This window comes from Balaenoptera borealis (assembly GCF_965194805.1).
Source record: "Balaenoptera borealis genome assembly, chromosome: 4".
NCBI classification, from domain to species: domain Eukaryota; kingdom Metazoa; phylum Chordata; class Mammalia; order Artiodactyla; family Balaenopteridae; genus Balaenoptera; species Balaenoptera borealis.
The window spans coordinates 50,243,289-50,260,644 of NC_138861.1; the positions used below are offsets into that span (position 1 = coordinate 50,243,289).

The 17,356-nt window shown below is 39.5% G+C and overlaps 1 protein-coding gene across 2 annotated transcripts in view; it reads left to right on the top strand.

Annotated features, from left to right (window-relative positions):
* The first annotated feature begins 559 nt into the window (after nucleotides 1–559).
* The window catches only part of WDFY3 (WD repeat and FYVE domain containing 3), a 275,484-nt gene continuing 258,687 nt past the window's right edge, over nucleotides 560–17,356 (top strand). For both annotated transcript variants that reach the window (XM_082391039.1, XM_082391040.1), the window contains exon 1: nucleotides 560–772. The gene's annotated coding sequence lies outside the window, so the exon portion shown is untranslated. The remainder of the gene's footprint in view (nucleotides 773–17,356) is intronic.

Sequence of the window (17,356 nt, forward strand, 5' to 3'; positions counted from 1 at the left end):
GAAAGGAAGGAAGCTGGGCTGTGTGCCTCTTGGAAGGGAAGGGAGAGAGGGACAAGAGTGAAAAGGGGGGCCAAACTCAGGCTAAGAGAATCGGAGCCCGCTGCCTGCAAGAGGGGGCGAAGCCAGCTAGTAAGAGAAGGGTAAAAGCGGGAAGCAGAAGGAAGGGAAGGAAGTAAGGAAAGAGGAAGGAAAAGCAAGAGGGTTAAGAGGAAGAGCGGCTGCAATTTCTGCGGCCGGCTCAGTAGGAGGAGCAGGAAGGGAAAGAGGAGGATCCAGAGTCAGTCAGTCAGGCAGCCAGCGGGAGGTGGAGAAAGCAGGAGGAGGAGGAGGGGGAGGATTAAAGATGGCCACCAACAGCTGCGGGAGACGGCAACAGCCCCTCACTTTCCGGGATGGTCCCTGCGGGGCGGCCCGGCCTTGATGGAGAAGAGAAGCCCGAGAAGCGCCCAGGCTGAGGCGGCGGCGGCGGCGGGGACCCAGCGAGGAGGAGGACGCGGGGGAGCAGGGAGCGGGGCAGGAGAAGGGAGAGGCGGCGGCGTCGCTACCCCGGCCGCCTAGCGCCGCTGCACGCCTCGGCCGACCGGCTCCCGCACCCCCCGGCCGCAGCATCGATCCCGGCCCGAAGCCCCGTCCCCCTCAGCGGGGCTCCCGGGCCCCACCGTGGACGCCGCGCCCGCCGCCCCCTCCCCGTCGCCAGCGCGCCCCCGGCGCGGAGCCCGGCCCGCCGCGGTCCCGCTCCGGGTCAGGCCAGCCCGCGCCCACCCGCCCTCCGGTGAGTGCCCCCTGCCCGCCGCCTCCCACCCCCAGCCCTGCGCCCGGCGCGCCGCGGCCGCTTTGTTCGTAAGGGGCGGAGGCGCTGCCCACTCGCGGCCCTGCGCCCGCTGCCCCTGGGGACAGGCCGCGGCCCAGCTGCCGTCCTCCCCCGGGACCGCGCTGCCCCAGAGCCACCGCCGCCGCCTCCAGGGCTGGCGGCCTGGCCTGTGCCCTCCACCGCGGCCTGGAGAGGGCGCCGTAGCGGACGGGTCGGGGTCGGGGTCAAGGGCTGCGGTCGGTGGGGAGCGATGCTGGGGTGGTTCGGGGGATGTGGGAGGAGGGGGCTGGACGTTACCTCCTGTAAGCAGTGGGGGCGTAACCTGGCGATACAGGAATCGGGGTCCGGTCCGGGTCCCTCAGCCAGACCCCGCGGGGTCTCGGCTTCCGGAGCCCCCCGCCCCCGGGCGCCGTCGAGCGAGGCCTCCATCCCTCGGGCGCTGTCTCCGCCGACTGCGGGCCTCTCCTGGCTTATTCCCGAGCCCTGCTCTTCCTCCCCCTCCCCCCCCACGCCCTGTGCTGGAAACCTTCGTTTGTGGAAGCAACCAGAGATGCTCTCGCGGAGTGTGTTTGCCCTTTTATTCTCTTGTACGGGGGATGTGGTGGCATCGCGAACATTCACGGTTACCGTGGGATTTAAACAGCAGATGTGACCTTTCCGACCAAAAGCCATTTGGCGGACCTGGCCAGTGTGTGATCCTCAGGTGCAGCGTTTCATTGATTTTTACCATTGAATTCCGAGATCTACGGTATTAGGTTTTCCTTTCACTGAAATAATCAGATAAAACCGATTGAAAGGATGTTTACTATGTATGTGAACCCTTGCCTCGACTTCCAGTGCCTTAAAAATCGTTGTTTCCTGTGGGAAAATGGTGCTACTGCATGCGAAAAACTATTTTTTGTTCAGTGATGGGCATGAGTTGGTCAGTGCCAAGTGGTTATTGTAGTATGAAAACGAAACAATTAAAGGAAAACAAAACCTTTTGCTTTGAGATAGCAGCATATTTCCAGGTTGGAATTATTTGATAGCAGGTTTGGAACAGTTTCCACCATCAGACGGGGTAACAAATAAACAACATAAAACAGAAGCAAAAATATGTTTGATTAAAAAAATAAATAGATGTGCTAGTAGTGCGTACATCTAGGAAAATATAAATCTCGCTTGAAAAGAAAAATAAAACTTTAACACGGGACGCTAAGCATAGGAATCAGTTTTTTTTGATATTTAAAAATATATATTGCATTAGACTGACTTGGGAACCCTTCCTATGATATTTGAGCATCAGTGGTGCATGTTACACTATGAACCATTCATTCTCTGGCTGGTAGAAATATAGGTTTCGACTCCTAGTGTCTTTTTCTGAGTTGAAATTGATTCATGTAAAAAATGTTATGCTTCTAATTTAAAATTTCTGCAGAAAGGAGATATGAATTAGAAACATGATGTTCTGGTCTTACTTGCAAAAGAAAAGTTTTTTTTAAAAAAGTAGATGACAGTGTGCTGTTTCAATATTAGTTGGATTCTCTACTTTGACGATTCTTAAAATCCACTGCTCAACTTGGTAATTTTAAGAGTTTACATCAGACATTTTTAATTTCATGCATGAGCTTCAGAGGGTCCTTGAATCCTTGGGAATCATATGAATGTAGCATATATTTGCATTTTTTCTGGGTAAAGGGTCCATGGAGTCAACACATTCTCAAAAAGATCTGGCTACGCAAAGAATTATGAACCACTGGATATATAATTAAAGAATAAATCTGCTATATTAGGAAAATTAAAATTCTTAGGATTAGATTTGATAATTTATATCTTTCACTTCCAATTATGCATAAGAAATGTTTGTTATTGATAGTTTAGCACATAGAAGTCATATTTCATGCATTCTTATTGAAACCTCAGGAAAATGTTAATCCCATTTTACAGATGGGGAAATAGATATCGAGAGAAGCTTGTTCAAAGTCACAGCCACTGGCGGGCCAACATTTGAGCCCAGACTGTGTAAAGCCAGAGCCAGCACGACAAGGCTACAGTTGGCTCTAAGTCAATGACAGCATTTGCTTGATGTTAATATTAGTAATTGATGTTTTGTTACAGTTGAAAAGTGGATCTGACATTGTCATAACACAAAATATCATGGGATTTTTGAGCCACTGACTCTGAGTAGTAAGAGACCTTAGTAATACTAACCTCTCGTAATGATACTAGTCTGGAATGACAAAGTAGGGCCATTTTTACATTATTCTTGGCAGGATTATCCCAACCCTGTTTTTTTACTTCCTGTGATTACAAGTTCACTTTTTTTTTTTTTTTACATTTTTAATCTTTTTCTATTTATGTGCGTTGTCTATTTCCACTGAGTTCCAGTTCTCTCTTTGTATGTGTGATGCCTTTGTCATCCATAAAAGAATTAAGAGATAAATGACTTCTATAATTTTTTTGTAGTCAGGTTTATTGGGTGTAATTTACATGTGGTAAAAGTTTTGGCAGATGTATACAATTGGCTGATCACCACCACAATCAACATATGAAACATTTCTATCATTCCAAAAAGTTCTCTCATGCCCCTCTGTGGCGAATCCGTTCCCTCTACCTCCAGGCCTTGGCAACTGTTAATCAAATTAATGTCCCTGTTGTCTTTCTAGAATATCACATAAATGAAATCGTACAGTATGTATTCTTTGGTGTCTTCTTTCATTTATCGTAATCCTTTTTTTTTTCAACATCTTTATTGGAGTATAATTGCTCTACAATGGTGTGTTAGCTTCTGCTGTATAACAAAGTGAATCAGCCGTAGGTATACACATATCCCCATATCCCGTCCCTCATGCGTCTCCCTCTCACCCTCCCTATCCCACCCCTCTAGGTGATCACAAAGCACCGAGCCGATATCCCTGTGCGATGCAGCTGCTTCCCACCAGCCATCCATTCTACATGTGGTAGTGTATATACGTCCATGCCACTCTCTCACCTCTTCCCAGTCCACCCCTCCCCCTCCCCCTCCCCGTGTCCTCACGTCCACTCTCCACGTCTGTGTCTTTGTTCCTGTCCGCCCCCTAGGTTCTTCAGAACCATTTTTTCTTTTAGATTCCATATATTTATCATAATATTTTTGATATTCATTAAGTTGTTGCATGTATCAGTAGTTTGTTAAATGGTATGCTGATAAACATTGTAACGGCCTGCTCTCCAAAAAAAAAAAAAAAATCCCTGATTGGTAGCATCTGCTAATTATTGCAGTGTATATACTCTCATCGCGGCCCCTGTTAAGCTACCTAAATCAGCTTGCAAAACTCCTGAAAATTAACAGTGGGCTTTCATAAGCCTTACCAGTCAGCCCTAGCACGCCACTAAATTTGTTCCTTTGTATTGTTGAGTAGCATTCCATTCTATTGAGGTACCAGGATTTGTTCATCCGTTCATGAGTTGGACATTTGAGTTGTTCTCCGTTTTGGACAATTATAAATAAAGCTGCTGTAAACAATTATGTACAGGTCTGTGTGTACGACAGATGTTTTCAGTTTTCTTGAGTTGTACCTAGGAGTGGGATTACTGGGTCCTATGAAAAGTGTATATTTATCAATATTGGTAACTATTTGAACTGCCAAACTGTTTTCCAAAATGACTACTGTTTTGCATTCTTATCTGAAGCAATGTAAGAAAATTTCAGTTGCTCTGCACCCTTGTTGACACTTAGTATTGTCAGTTATTAGAATTTTAGCTGTTTGTTATATCTAGTGGTCTCCTTTAATGTTTTTGACTTCTTAATTCTTACTTTCAGTAGTATTTGAACCAGCATAGGAAGTTTATGACAGACATTGCTAAATAATTTTTTTTTTTTGGCTTGGTGATCGGTCATGATCTCAATATGAAGGCAGTAGCACTTAAAGGATGTTTCTTTGAGTTTCTTATTGTACAGTTGGCTTTCATTTATTAAAATTGCTTTTATAAAAGAAAGCATCATTAGAGAATTCTGATACTTAGCTCTTAACATTTTTTAATGTGGTTTTAGAAAAAGCTAGGTAAAGTTTTGTTTCTTTAAGAAAAATTTAGAATTAAAAAATTCTCAAATGATGAAGCATTTCTTCGATTTTTACTTGGACTTAGAGGGAAAACAATAGACTGAAATAATTCAGTCAAGTAGTCTTTGAAGTCATCCCAGATCTTGTAAGGATCATTAATCCATGAATAATTGCAGCATTACTTTTCAATATTTAGAAAGCGAATTTTCAGTTAATATTACAATGTGTGTTCCCCTCTGTTAAGGTGACTTTTGAGCAGAGGTTTGACACATTTAAGGGAGTGAGAGAGTTTTAGATCTGGGAGAAAAGCAGGTGCTGAGGCCCTGAAGCAGGAGGGTGTTGAAATGTTTAGAGAACAGTAGGGGGTTGGCTGGAGGGAGGTGAGAGCTGAGGTCAGGGTAGTGGAGGCCCACGGACCCTGTAGGCAGTGTAAGGACTTCTGATCTCAGTTTAAGCCTAGAGCGTGTCCTCTGCATGGACAGAGAAGTGTTCTGTTTCCTGCTTGAAGTTTCTGAAGTGTGCCACCCTCTCCTGCCTGGAAGCTGGTCCTTTTACCAGGAGTAGTGCTTGGTTGTCCCTCCCCTGTGTGTTCCCTTAGCACATTTTGTCATACCTCTAACTTAATAGCTGCTTTATTTATCTGTCTCCTCCCCCTAGATGGAGGTCATAGATTTTTCTTTTAAACCTCTGAATTCCTGTTTCATTGGATGAATGCTTGTGGAATTATGGAATTGCTGAAAATGGTGTTAATCGTTAAAAACTGGGTAAGAGATAACCCAAGAGTATTGCTCATGTAGACGTGGATTCTGTCTGTTTTGCTGACCGCTGTACATTTAGTGCTGGGGCAATGAGCTGTGCATAATAGGTGCTCAGTAAATACTTGGTGAATGACTGAATGGACATCCATGTGCCAGCCTCTCCTCTGCTTCCCTTAAACATTTACCATGGGCAAATCCCTTAACGTGTTTCCCTATGGCCTTCCTTCTTCTAACTGCATGCTCAAGAAATGCCAAATACTTAGGAAATTCACTCATTCATTCATGCTAAACAAATGTAATAATAAAGAAATGTAGATAATTTCTCTCCAAGCTAAATAGGGTTCATTGAACAATGTTTTTGTTCATTCACACTTCTGTTTTCCTTTCTTTAATGGGAATTTTTGAGGTTACTTTATAACTGGGCCCCTGAATCTTTAATAAACAAGACACTGATTATTTAATAAACAAGACACAAGGTCTAGAATATCACTTCTGTAAACAACTGAAGCAGAAGCCCTGCAGAGTGAGAAAAGTCTAGTATAGCAATAAAGTCGATATTTTGTAGTGTTTCATTTGGTTGAACAGGCAGTCGTAGCTGCTGTATTTATTCGACTGTACGGATGCAGAGCTTTGGGGTTTTGTGCTCACCACTGAGACTGTAGAAATGTCAGGCTCCAGCACAGACACCCTCAACACTGGAACATCTAGGTTATCATCTTAAGCCTAGAATTGTTAACAGTAACTGCGAATACCTCCATCCTTACATCTCAGGCTTCCTCGTTCTGTCTGATTCCCCAGTACCTGCATGTCTTTGAACCTGCAGGAGAAGGACATTGGGAGGTGCTAAGTATTGCATCTGCAGAAGCTGTAAGACTTGAGGAAGAATATTTAAAGTAATGTTTTTTAGTGATATGAGTCATTTTCCCTCCATTTTTGTTTAGCCAAAAAATTATTGTGTACAATAGATTGTTTTGTGTGTGACAGATCATAAATATTGGATTATTGATCTTCATAGTGTTGTAATCCATTGTGACAAGTCTAGCAGTGATATGCCTTGTAGTTCTTTTGTATATGAAATACTTTGTATATCTTAGCCTGCTTAATGTAGATACTATTTGTATTTTGACCAACTACACTGTGCTTTCACTAAGTGTGGAAAGGTTGTTTTGGGTTTGGGTGTTTTTTTTTTTTTTTGCTGTTTTAATGGTTATGTGTGAGTAGGGCCTTGGTTTTACTTCTCTAGTAGAACAGTCTTAGTATTAAATTTGCACATTGGTTTTCTTAAGTCAAGGAAAATTATTAACAACTTAGATTTAAGTTTTCTTCCATAAAGTTTGTTTTTAAATTTTTGTCACCTGCTTCGATTTGTGTATAGTATATTAGTATGTGGCTTGGCACAGTGTTGATGCAATTAGTTATTTTAAGTTTAATATATCATTGTTTTGTGATCAGGTGCTGTAGTACCCGCGCAAACTTGAGACTTTGACATGTACTGTGGCAACCCTTTTTATCATTATGCCAACTCAATAACAGATACTTTTAAGTCTTAAGAGAACTGAATCCCTACTCAGTAAAGAGAAGAGACTTAGGCGGTACTTTAGTTACGCATTTTGGTGAGATTGCAAGCTTAGATGAGTAACTTTAAATCAACTAGATACATGTGAAGCCACAGTGGTTTTAAAGCACTGCTGTACTGATTTTGGAGTTTAAAAGACTACTGAATGAGGATTTTAAAAAAATAAATAAATAAGCTAATTACGGTTGTTTGATTCTTTTGTGTGTGGCCTAATCCCTTTAAAGTATTTGTTATTACTACTTATAAAAGATAAGTGCCTATTTATAATGGTACTTCAGAGGCCCCCAAATTAAGAGATTTGAATTCTTGTTCTGCCTTTGCCCCTTGAAAGCTGTGTTACTTTGGGTGGGTCACCTGTCCTGTTTGCCCTCTGGTTCTTCATCTGTTGGCAGTCATTTCTACTCCATGTCCCTTACATAATAGTGATCATTGAGTTCTGACACTACTTCTTTTAGCTTTCCTTGTTTCTTAAGCCACTGGTACCTATGTTGTGAGAGGTGTCGTGTTACAGCTTGATCTTTGACATACCTTTGATAGGTATATCTTCAACACTTGATGAATCTGCCAGGCCCAGCTTCCTCTTCCTGTATAATGTTTCTTCCTAGTTGTGTCCCTCTGTTCTCGAGCCAGTATGGACTTCAGGGAGACCAATTAATTTAATATTAGCCTAAGAAAAGTAGGAATCTGATACACAGTCATTATCTGATATTAGAAAGTCATACCAAAATTATTTTGTGTTTGCTATTTTTTCTTCAGGGGCGACAACTAGTTTATCAGCACAGAATCTTTTAGGTTTATTGCCTTGCTCTAAGTAAAGCATCCACTAAAAAAAAGCATGTAAGTAAAATTTTGCTTTATAAATTATATAACTTAGGAGGTGATTAATTATTGTAAATATATAGGACTCAACACTTTGAAAAGAACCCCACGAGTGTCTTCTCAAAATACCCAGATTTCTTAGTACATTTTGAGTGTTTGAGTTTAGAAAAGCAGCTTACTAGTTTTAATTTCCCTAACATTTGTTCAAACTGCATTACCTTACTGATATATTTTTTAAATTTTGAAGAAATTATAAACTCACAGGAAGTAGCGAAAATAGTAGTCCCATGTACCCTTCACCTATCACTCTTGACCAGTGGTAATATCTTACATGACTATAGTACAATACTGATTTATACTTTATTACTAAAAGCACAGTGATCTTGCTAGCCTTGAAAAATGTTGACAAATACAAGAATGTTTATATTTTTTTCTCCCCAGAGAGTGAAGAGGTTAGATTCTATACTTTGCTTCCATGGGCCAGCAGACCAAGGGTCTGTTTCTTCCTTTAATTTTCTGTGAAAAGGGCAACAGGTAACTAGGCAAATGGCTGATTATTTTCTACCAAGTAGGTCATTCACAGCCCCGATCTAGTCAGGTAAAATTCAATCACATGGCATTCTTTTTGCTGTGCTCTTTTATTTAATCACTACTATATTTGCTTATTGGGAACTTTCATTCTTAACAAGTAACAATATAAAGAAAGAAATATTGGACAGTTAGTCAAGGGATGGTATTTATTAAGTACCTGCTATCATTTTGTTGAATAGAGAGGAGATTTCAGAAATAGAAGGGGTGTTTTTAGTATAGTTGTATAAACTGCTGTAGAACATTACCATATATTGTATAATATATTTCAGCAAATTTTATTCTCTCTGTAAATACACATAGACATGTAATTGGCCTTCAGTAAGCACTGAGTGAATGAATGTAGTTAGGTAATAAGGATGTTGTCAGAAAATTATGTAAGTCTTAAGAAAATAAATGTTTACTGTCACTCCTAGGAATTCTAAGACTTCATTATCAAGTGAAAGAATGATAATATTTTTTTTTATGTTTCCTTATTCTCTTTGTCCTAGAAATCCCTCAGTAAATTCATAATCAGATCTTCTTGATTAAAGCCTGGGTTTCTCTGACTCTAAAGCCCAAGTTCTTTTCCTGTGGCACACTGCTCATTAAAACACAGTGATTTAGATGATAAATGCCACAGTTAAGTAAACAAGTATGAAATAAAAATAAACTCAGTATTTTTAGAAATATCATTGTCGATTGATTGCCTAATAATTTTATTTAATCTGATTTATTTGTTTAACGCCTAGTGACTAAATTAGACCAAATATAAGGGATTCAATTTGCTCTGGGAACCTACTCCTTATTTCCCAAAATGATAATACACTGTAAGTGGATTCTCAAATGATGCTATAATGTAAATTAATAATTCTGTACTTTTTCCTAATTATTTATTAAATGTTTTATTGTGTGCTGTCCTGAGTGCTCTGGTAGATACATTGATGTTTGAGACATGGATAGTTCTGCTCTCAATAACTTTATAATATAATGGAGATGAGATGGAAGCATAAATAATTGAACAGTATGTGATTAGTCTGTCTGAGGGGTACAGAAGTTCTATGGATACTTAGAGAGCAGAAAGATTACTTTTAGTTGAAATGCTTAGGGTAACCCTAAGATGAGGTTTGATCTGAATATCAGGTGGATTCGTAGAAATTCCTTGGTGAAAACTGTGAGATTTACTTACATCAGAATTACAGAAAATTATAAAATCAATCGATTTCACCATCAATGAATCAGATGAGGTCTCTTGGGAAAAAATTAGTCTGAATTTATTATTTAAGTAATGAGGAAAAGGAATACGGATAAAGTAAAACATTTAGAAGAAAACATATTTTTAACATGAAAACCTTAGTTTTGCTCCTGGAGCATTTTACAACTAGGTCACCATGAAAATTGTACTAAATATGACTTCCCTAGCATGTATTCTTTTTAAAGATAACTTGATCTGTTGGACTGATGACAGACGTGCTTTATGTATTTCATTTCATTTGCTAAGTCCAGAAATAAATTAGATGAGTTACCTCTTTGGTCAAGATGAAAACTGATTTGTTGCTGTTTTATTATTTCTGAAGTCTGACCAGTGTTTAAAGTATTTTTATTATCTCGGAGTGAAGTAGCATTGAAAAAATTATCTTGACATTGTGAACTTCAAAATTGCTAAGAGGTAGCTATTGGTGGCGGGCTTAAAGCAAAGGCTGGAGAAGGAAGGGAAAGGACAGTGTGGGTGAGTGGAAACACCATGGGGGAGAACAAGGAGAGAGAGAGAAAATAAAGAGTTCCCTGTAAAAGGGACTTGTTCAGCCCAGGGTCATTCAGTCTAGCAGATGCTGACCTGTATCTAGTCAAACCTGGAGCATTTCTGAAAGCTTGTTTCTTCGTCAAACTTATAAAAGAGCAGAAAATGTTGAGTTTGCTTCAGTTATACAATAAATATTAATGAAAAATGGTGTCATAACATGCATTTGTGTTCTCTGCCTCCTCTTCCACAGAGACCTAGATTTAAATCTGAGTCACCAGAGTAAATAAGTTCAGTGATTCCCAGCTTGAGTTAGGTTACATAACCACCACATGCGTTGGCATAGGTGTTTATACTTTAAGGAGGGTATGGGGAATCCTGACACGACATGGCAGCTGCTGAAAAGGCATTAAGACCACTGTAGCACCAACATGCACTTGTGTAGTTGGGAGAGGGCAGGGGAAAAATGTGCTGAATAACCTTTCTGAGATGATAATACTAGTGATCTCTATTCATAGCTAGGGGTATTGTGTCTTTCTTAGAAAGCTTATTCTTTTTTCTCTTTATGGATTTTCATGAACTCTGATTTTTCTCAGCCTAATGCATTCATCAGAAATGAGCCATTTTTTGACTGTTGTTTGCCAGCATTAAGAGATCTTTAAAAGAATCCCCATATTCTAGCCTTTCTTCTTGCTACTCAGCTTGTTGACACCCACTTTAGTGCAGAATTTAATAGTTGCTTTGCATATCCTAATGTCATCCAACAAAGCATCATTCCAGTCCAGTGAAGTTCTGCTCAGCGAGTGCTATTTTAATGGAAGAAGACTGGTTGCATTCCAGGACCTAATTGTTACTTTGGTCTTGTTATTTAACATTAAGCAAGCATACATTATAGATAGTAATCACACCTGGGTGTGCTTTCTTGTGTTTTGTTAAAGTTTAGAAATGCTCTTACATGATTAACATAGTGGTGACACTGATTTGTATTAAAATTTTTTTTATCTCATTTTTCTAAGTAGCAGAGGTAAGTACTATGCACAGGTTTTGAGTTAAGACTTCTGCATTTTGTCATCTATTATCATTAAGAGATCAATAAGAAAGTCCTGTTTTTATTTAAAAAAAAGTTTAAAGATGGCAGAGTGACTAGTAAAGAATGCTATAGCTTATTGGAGTTACAGTTAAAACTAAATTTCGTTATTATTTTCCTCTTGGGACTTCAAATCACTAGAAAATGTCTATGAACAGCAATTTAGAAGATAAATTGGCCGGATGACTGAAATAGAGAAGTCCTACCAATGTAAACAAGTAGTAAGGTGAATTTTTAAAAGATAAATATTAAACATAGTGTTTGAGGAAAGTGTTATAGTAATATTAAGTTAGAATAGAGGGAAATAATTACCTGGTGAAAAGTTAAAAGCAAATGAAATTAATCCATCATGTGAGCTGCATTTTGCCTTGTGTTTATCGACTAGTAGGGAGTGTTTTGGGGGAAATGGGACTTAAGACTCATATTATACTTGGTTTTCTTCGAGTAAGGTCCTGCCTGGCAGTTGTCATTCCACAGTGGCTTTATTACACTGTAAGATGAGTACATTTGACACTGTTTTACTAGCCATCTGAATTCTTGATTTTTTTTTTTGTTTGATTTTTTTCATTCAACGAGAATATTAACTGTCTATTTTGGATTCTGAAAATAATAAGATGATAAGATACTATTTCTCCATTCAAAGAGCTAGTAAACTAGTTTAGTTTATGAACAGATAATTATTAAATAATGTGGTAATGACATCTGCTTTGAGGTTTTATTGGCTTTCCTTTCTAGCCACAGTATTTGGAGTTCCTTATTATCCATTGTACTTGTTCTTACTGCAGCCCTCTTGGCTTGTAAGGGGCCTGAGGTAAATACACACACCTTTTTCCTTGAATCTTGGGCTATTTTGCAGTTTTTTGTTAGGTCCATGATGATCACATTTGTAACTTGATCTTTAGTTAGGAATCAAGGTAGAGAAAGCCAGGAGGGGAAACACCTTTAATGAGGATATACTATTAATAACAAAGCTAGACTTTGGAGAAAATGATGGGAATCCCATTTTTTGGCAATAGATGGAATTAGAAATTTAATCATGTTTCATAAAGAAGAATTTAGCATTGCTCAAAAGAGATACGAATTTATATGATTAGATGTATATACTTCATTGCTTTGATGTACCTTATTTGTTTTGTGTCAAGAAATTTCTGCTTGAACTCTTGGGAATGAAATGGTCATTTCTGTATGCTATGATAGAATATAGCTACAAAATGTAATTGTTTTTTTTCTCTAGTTTTAGAAATTATAATCTGATGATTAAAAAAAAAATTTTGGCATGTAAATGTCCAGGATTCATATGATGTTATTTTAATATCACTGTATTACAAAGTTTCCAATTCATACCATTTAGAAAAATTTTCTCATTTATTTGTTTCTAAATTATGTTAAGTTTGTGTACTTTTACCATATCTCAAGATTTGATAGAGTTTTGTTGTGTTTGTGATATGACAGAGCATGGCCAAGTTTTAGAGTAGGGCTGAGCTTACTGTTATACAGGACAGACTAGAATGAGTCCACATTTGAAAGACTGCTGCATGTTAGAGCCAATCTCACCTAAACTACAGGCGTTTGAGAAAAAGTTCTCTTTGGTAGCCCATGTCAGGGATAGAACAGGCAGAGAACAATCTGCACGATCTATTGCTAATGGGAATTCAAGGTGAAGAAACACATAGAATTGAGAGAAAGAGAGAGAGAAATTAATGAGTGAGTTCATAAATTTATACATATATTTATATGATTGGCTGCCAGAGAATTCTGTCTGGGTACTGGACTCTAGATAATGGCCTGATACCAGTCCTTGGGATTGGGACTGGTAATCGAAAGTAGGCATCCCAGTACTAGGAAGACACCAGTCAGGGACCAGACTAGGAATCTCCAGAAGTGTTAGAACAGAAGCCTAGTTACAATAACTGAGGTATAAACAGGGCTAGAACAGCAGAGAGGGTAAGAGTAGAACACAGTGGGTATCAGAACAAGCTAGGATCCCTAGTAATCTAATCTGGGATGTAAGGCTGGGTGAATTAATGTTAATAGTGACTTGATCCAGAATTGAAGATTAGGGCTGAAACTGCTTAAGCATCCCTTGTCAGAAGTCTATATCTAGGATATAAGTGACCGGAGAAGCAAGGCACGTGGAGAGCACAAAGAGACTAGGCTTGAAATTTTTTTTAATATACTATTGTCTCTTAAGGACAGAATTCATTTCCATTGTTAATCAGTAATCATTCACTTTGCTTTGTTGGCACTAGTATGGGATCACGAGATGCAGAGAACTGCTGACATTTCAGAGTAATGTCTTAACACGGAACTGGTGCTAAAATGAACAGACTGAAGCTTTGGGGTAAATGTGCTTTCTTGCAAAATAGGAGGATATGAAAAAGCACGTTAGGCATGAGAGTTCTAATGTCACAAGTCTGAAGGCAAAAGTACACTATGTTAGTTTAGTTTTTGAGCGGGCTAAGAGGAAGCAAGGAAAATGTACGATTGTGATAATTTGACGTTAAAATGAGAACCTTCCATACCTTTTTACTTCCTAGAAGAAGTCAGTAGCATTTTGGGGTTTCAGTCAGCTGATACTCACCAGCTTAAGGGGAACCAAAAGGCATTTTTGGAACCCATACTGGAAATTGATGAATGGAATGAGTGGGGCTTGAACAGAAGAAACCAGAGCAGCTCTTGGGAACTCATCAGCAGGAGTTTTCATACCTTCTTTCCAGACCCCTGCCATTAATGTGACTTCACTGTAAAGATTTATTCTCTGCCTTGCCTTTTCAATTTTTATATTCCAACAAGAAGTGATTAGATTAGTCCTTTTCAGCTCAGGGATCTGTCTCCTAGAGCCAGAGGACCCACGGTTATGATGTACAGTCATAACCCCAGGAGTCTGCCCTTGTGTGGTGGGGACCATCCCCACAGAAAGAGAAATGGAAAGCTGGGCAGCCCTCCTCGGGGGTGTCTAGAAGATCTCACCCATTAGTGGTTTAACTACCCCTTTTCCTTCCCTTCTCTTCTTTCCCCTCACTTCCCTCCCCACTTGTATAAATGTCGAGATAACCCTGCTATATCCCATCCATGGAGGCAACTTTTCTAGTGGGAGAAAATCTAAATGCAAGCTGAAGTGCCACATTCAGAGGCAGAGGGCTACTGATTCGGGGTGATATCATGCTGCCCCTGGTTCCACTGTGATTCTATCTTGATATTTTACAACTTAAATTTAAATCCTGTTAACTTGCCATCTTCATGATTGGGAGAAAGGAAATAAAAAGAAAATGTATTTAAAGGGAAAGATGGGGGTACTTACCATCTACCAGTGACTAGTAAGGAAATTAATGGTGGCTACAAGCCTTAATATTGTATCAGTGCACACACCCTGACCTGTTTCGCTTCAGATTTCATACCTTCTGCTATCATCTCGGCTTATCAGGGTTCTTTTCCTCACAGCCTGACCCAGTCCTTCATTCTTTTTTTTTTTTTAATTTTTATTTATTTTATTATTTATGGCTGTGTTGGGTCTTCGTTTCTGTGCGAGGGCTTTCTCTAGTTGTGGCAAGCGGGGGCCACTCTTCATCGAGGCGCGCGGGCCTCTCACCGTCACGGCCTCTCCTGTTGCGGAGCACAGGCTCCAGACGCTCAGGCTCAGCAATTGTGGCTCACGGGCCCAGCCGCTCCGCGGCACGCGGGATCTTCCCAGACCAGGGCTCGAACCCGTGTCCCCTGCATTGGCAGGCAGATTCTCAACCACTGCGCCACCAGGGAAGCCCCAGTCCTTCATTCTTGAAAGCGTCTGAGCTCCTTGTAGCTCTGACAGTATGGTATTGTGATAGGCTTCCACTAACCTTAACACTACATAGTACTACCAGAACTTAATCCAGTGGATTCCCCTGAGTTCTTCTCATGGTCTTCCTAGCCCCCAAAGGTAGAGTAGCAACCTCTCTCCCCCTTGATAGTCATGGACAGTCATTCTTAACCCATCCTGTAGCCTTCATTTTTGCTTGTTTTTCTACTGTCCTGAAGAAATCAAACTGAACATGATAAGCTCAGCTTTCAGTGGAGTAAAACAGTTATTTTGTCTCCTGGTAGAAGGTTTTTTTTTTTTTTTTTTTTTGGTACTAAAACTTCTAGGTCAGCAGATTCCAGAGTTCATAAGATAAAAAACAAAACTTTGAGAGCAGAAAAGACACCACTCCACTATTACTGTTTGGTTCCCACATCCAATATATTCTGGAGATGGGAGACAGCATATTTTGGTAGATGATTCAGAGCCCATTTTGTATCCTGCAGGACAGCACCCCAAATGCAGAAGTTTTTAGCTCTGGCAATAACTTTTACATCAAGCTTCTATAATCATTGCTTCCTACTGTGGGGACAGCTGTGTCTGAATAAGAGTCTATTTGATAAGATTAATCAGGCCATGTGCATCTACCCATTGCCATTTGAAGTGAATTCCTGGATCAGGGGCCATGTGATTTATAGGAAGCATTCAGTTAATTCTGCATACTGGTGCTGGCAGAGGCAAATTCCAAATTGATGACTCTTACAGCAAGGATCGGCCATCACCATTTCTGTAATCCAAGGGGCTTGATGCCTGCTAAGAGGTAGTGCCTGCGGGGGACTCAGGCAATTGGCTTCTCAATAGTAGAGGCAGTGAGGTCAGTCTTAGTGAGTCAATGTAATTGATCCCTTGCATAACTGCTTCTCCTGCCAGCTGCTTGTGGTTATTTTCACTGAGCAAGGACTAGGCTGGCTAGAGAGGGAGTGTGACTTGATCTATGATGAGGGTCATCTTGTCCACCCGATTATTAAGAGGCTTTATATTTTGATTTGTTTGCATTGATTGGCAGCGGCAGGGTTCTGGTGAGGAATTTTTTAAAATTGCGGTCCTGTTGTGAGAGATTCATTCAAATAGCCATTCCCTAAATCTACCTATTAGTTTTTTCTCTGATCTTTTTCTTCAAAGCCATTGATCATGGCACAGAAAAGGGAAGGGACTGTAGGCACTCCAGCTACTCTAAGAAGTGTCTACAACAGAAATAATAATATATTCTGTAAGTTCTCAAAACTTAAGCAAGATTTCAAGTCACATCCAATGGCTGTGTTAAATTTTAACCTATTTTTGTCTTACTTGACTCAAATCTTTTCCCCTTTTGATTTCATGTTTTACAGTTCCTCAATCATAAAAGCCTCATTTAAAAACTTTAAAAATTTTTGGTTAATAGAATTTTAAAATGTCATATATCCTGTATTTGTGATGGCGTGTGTGTGTACGTGTGTGTACCTATATATACTCATTTGAGCAGAGAAAATGTCTAAAGTGCATACCAGACTGTTAAAGACTATCTTTGGGGCATGGGTTAGGGAAAAAGAAGAGTTGGTGTTGTGGTGGAGAGCAGTTTTATTGTTTTGCTTCAAAAAATGTGTTCTACTTGACATTTTATATTCTACTAAGCATGTATTTTTATTAATACAAAAAATGCCAACATATAATTTTTGTTTCTTATAATGTTAGGAGAGATAATTTTGGGATGATTAAGGACTAATAAATAGTACTTACATATAAAGCTATCTGTGCTGCCAACAAAAGCGTATGTAATTTTTGTTTAAATTGAAGTATAGTTGATTTACAATATTGTGTTAGTTTCAGGTGTACAGCAAAGTGATTCACCTGTGTGTGTGTGTGTATAGATATTTCAGGTTATTTTCCATTATAGGTTATTATAAGATATTGAATAGAGTTCCTTGGGCTATACAGTAAATCTTTGTTGCTTATCTATTTTAAGTATATGTAATGTTTAAAATTTTTTTAGCATATGTATTTGACAATCAGATGTTTATTGAAAGTCACTGCATTAATTAGTTTTTTATGTAATTACACTAAAGTTGAATCTCTTTGCTTTTCTCATCAACATAAAGTTTCCACTTAAAACTGTAATTGACAAAAAGTATAATATATCCTAATCTGAAATGTCTAGAATTCA